We start from the raw sequence: 3,886 nt of genomic DNA on the forward strand, positions 1-3,886 counted from the left end.
GGCGGGTTGTTGATTATTTTGTTTCTTGACGACACTTTTTCTAAAAACGGGTCCATAGACAGAGAAATAGAAATGTGAACTCCAAAAGCCAACGCCGACACCTACCAGCTTACACCCCTTCTATCTCATCCAGACATCTCCATGGACACAAAGAGACAGCTTTTCACTTCAATATTTAGACCAACATTACGCTACCAGTGCCAGACTCGCACAGTAAGTTAAATCACTGAATGCGAGATGAAAAGTCTCCGCAAAACTCACAAGACGAAGCAGTGAGAGAAAGAAAGAGGTAAGAGCAACTATTGGCACTGAGTCCTGCCTGCATTTCAAAGGGAAAAAATGGTCTGGCCACCTGTTACGTATGTCACCTAGCCAGCCAGCCTTGAGAGCCCATAACACCAAACACTGAGGCTATAATAATATAAGGAAGAGGCAGGCCAAACCAAAGGTCCAAATGAAAGAGCTGCGGAGCTGGCTTACCATAGAAAACTGCATCTTCTCTCAACGCTTAACTGCAATAGAGGATGAAAAAGTAAAGTAAAAACAAAAGTATTTTGTTTCCTTGTTGTTATTGTTTCTGTGGTTTCTTTTTACTATTTTTTTTGGTTGCTTTTTCGGTGGTTTAATCGATTGCTGTTTATATTCGTTAAAAAATGGGTGGTTATATTTTTTATTCATTTTTTAAAATTCTTTGTTCAGGGATGATGTTGTGGTAAGATGGGGATGGAAGACGGTGGAGGAGGGGGGGGGTGCGATCTGTTGTTTGTTTGTCTTTTGTTGTTTTGTTGCTTTTTTTTGGGGGGGGGAGTACTTATCGTCTATTTTAAGGATTTGTTTGTTCCTTTCGAGGAAAAATGTACTTGCCTTGTCTTTCTGCCTGACCAAGGTTATGTAATAAAAAAAATCCTGGTAATGACGACAGCTATTCAGCCAAGATAGTGTTTTAGTTTTTTCCACGGTGTTGAAAATATCCAGTCAAACATTAGAAAAACCAATTAGTGTCTGTGTGTTCGTTTCGGTTTTTTAAATTTGCTTTTTTTATATCGTTGGTTTCTTTGTGTGAGTGTTTGTGTGTGTGTGTGTGTGTGTGTGTGTGTGTGTGTGTGTGTGTGTGTGTGTGTGTGTGTGTGTGTGTGTGTGTAAATCGCAGTCGGCTTTTATCACTGCCTATGACATCAACGAGAAACTGAAGGATAACTCAACATTTGATGGGAGAGAGTCACAGTTGCCGACAGGTTGTCTTCCATGTATATTGTCTGTAATACCCTGTGCACACCACAGAAAGTTTCATCAAATCATCAAGTTTCCTTTGAATATGTAGTTTGTTGGGGTTTGTTTGTTTTTTTTTTGTTGATTTTTTTATTTTTTTTGTTTGTTGTTTTTTTTTTTTGGGGGGGAGGGGGTTGTAAGTGTTTTACGGCGCTCGCAATTGCACAAGGCCATGTGAGCGCATGGGGCACATTAAAGTTTTTCAATTGGAAGGAAATTTTTGAATTTTGCCCGGGTGGCGTCCGAAGCCTACTCTTATCAATTTTAGACCACCAAGGGATCTTTAATGTTAGCAACTTGCACGCGGGCCCTCCGAGATTTTTCGCCCTTTTCCGAGAAGGCAAGATGTAGATCTTTCCTACCAGAAGATCAGGGGTGTGGCTGAAAGACAGCGGTAAAAAGGAGCCAAGGAGTAGCAGTAGACAGGCTGCAGAAAAAGTCAGGAGCCCACAGGAGGGGGCAAAGAAGGTGAGGGGGTGGGGGCAGAAAGAGGAGACGAAAGCATACGACAGAACATTGCTATAGAGCAGGAAAGGGAGCGAAAGGATACGATTTTAGAGAACAAAATGTTTCGGTCGCTACCCGGATTCAAACCCGGATGAATGAGAGGGCAACACCTTAACCTCTAGGCCACGAGAGCCCCCCTGATATGGTTTGATACCTTGGAGCGTGGCCCGATGATTCTTGTTTCTTTAGGGTGTCTGTGTGTGGGGGGGGGGGGGGCACCATTTTGACACAATCCTATCTAACCTTCCATAATCAAACATATTTGGCTTTTTAAGTCACGATCGGATGCATGGGGACTCTTGTAGTCAAGAGCTTACGGTGTTTGCTCTCTTTCAATAGGTCCCGGATTCGAAACCTGACAACTACGGAAAAGTTTCTTCTCGAAAAGTGTCTCCTTTCACCTCCTTTCTTGTTCTCTAATCTAATCATGTTATGTAATCTGCTTTTGTCCCCATTTTTTGCCTCCTCCCCCATCCCCTTTGCCCCCTCTTCTGGGCTCCCGACTCTATCTGCAACCTTTCTACTGCTATTCCTTGTCGCCTTCTTACGCTGTCTTTAAGCCGTACCCCTAATCTTATCATAGGTAAGATCTAACGCCTATAGCCTTCTCGGGTGAGGACTAAAAATCTCAGATGTCCCGTGTGCAAGTTGCGCACGTTAAAGATCCCTTGGTGGTCCTAAAATCGATAAGAGTGAGTTTCGGCCGCCATCCGTGCAAAATTCAAAATTCATATCAAACTGAAAATGTTTAATGTGTCCCGCGCGCTCGCACGACCTTCTGCAGTTGCGAGGGCCGTTAAACACTTACCATAACAAAAACAACCATCGGATGCATGACCTGAAGAAAATGATGGGGGCCAGATCTTTCTAGAGAATGCGGAATGCAATCGGTCCTAATGGATTCAAGATCAAATATAATATGAAGCAAAGCAGGGGTCTATTTAATACAGCCATTTCCCAACCTGGCCCAATCCGATCCAATCTCATCTAATCTAATCTGATCTGATCATTCTGACTGGAGCCATTTGACAAATGGGAATCCCTTCTAACCTTCTAATGGTCATTTTATTCTGTATGGTTCTAGTCCTGAACGACTAATACGGTCACTTAATTAAACATAATGTATTATGTATGTATGTGTATGTGTGTGTGGTGCGTGTGAGTGTGCATGTATGTGTGTGTGTGTGTGTGTGTGTGTGTGTGTGTGTGTGTGTGTGTGTGTGTATCTTAGTGATTGGCTATACTAGGTCCTGAATCAAAATAAACACTGTACAGGTACCTGTAACGACTGCGTTACGCTTTATGTGCCAGTCACTTCGAGGTCCCGTGAACACCACGATTGGGTGGGCCGGGGCTAATATTGGAATATCAACCTCTTCAATCAGATAAACACTATGTTAATTGTCTAATGCAAAGACCCAGATGTAGAAAACTGATGGTGGACGATAGTGACAGTATGCGACAGTGCTGTGTGGTTTTGTGGGAACGAAACGTCATCGACGCCTCGAAGTGTGAAGTCACTGTTAGTGCTGTTCAGTACCGTCTGTTTGTTGTTGTTGTTGTTGTTGTTGATGATGTTGTTGTTGTTGTTGTTGCTGTTGTTGTTGTTGCTGCTGCTGCTGTTGTTGTTTTTTGGAAGGGGTGTTGTTGTTTTGGGGGATGGGGGTTGTCTTTTTTGTTAGTTTGTTTTTTGTGGGGAAGGGGTGGGGCTGTTTTGTTTGTTTGTTTGTTTTGTTTGATTTATTTTACAAGTCCATCAGCAACGTTCGCTATTCAACACTCTCGTTGGTTCTGCTTGTCACTCTATCTCGTAATCACTGAGGACAAAGAACTTCTGTAATTTTACAACAGGTTGAAAAAAATTACGAAAATCGATCATAATTAACATAAAAATTACACCTTATTCGAATTGCTCTGCCACGCTTCAAATAACTGCTAAAAGCGGACAAAATATCACTAATGTTGAACAAGTAGACTTGAATGGGCACAGTTCTAATATAGAGTATTGTTATTGGAACGAGATCAAAGTAGATTTTTTTTCTAAATTTCTAAAACGTGACAATAAATCAGAGTGCAGCAATAAAAATGAATTTTTACATTGATTGAAATC

This window comes from Aplysia californica, unplaced genomic scaffold, assembly GCF_000002075.1.
Source record: "Aplysia californica isolate F4 #8 unplaced genomic scaffold, AplCal3.0 scaffold00649, whole genome shotgun sequence".
Lineage (NCBI taxonomy): Eukaryota > Metazoa > Mollusca > Gastropoda > Aplysiida > Aplysiidae > Aplysia > Aplysia californica.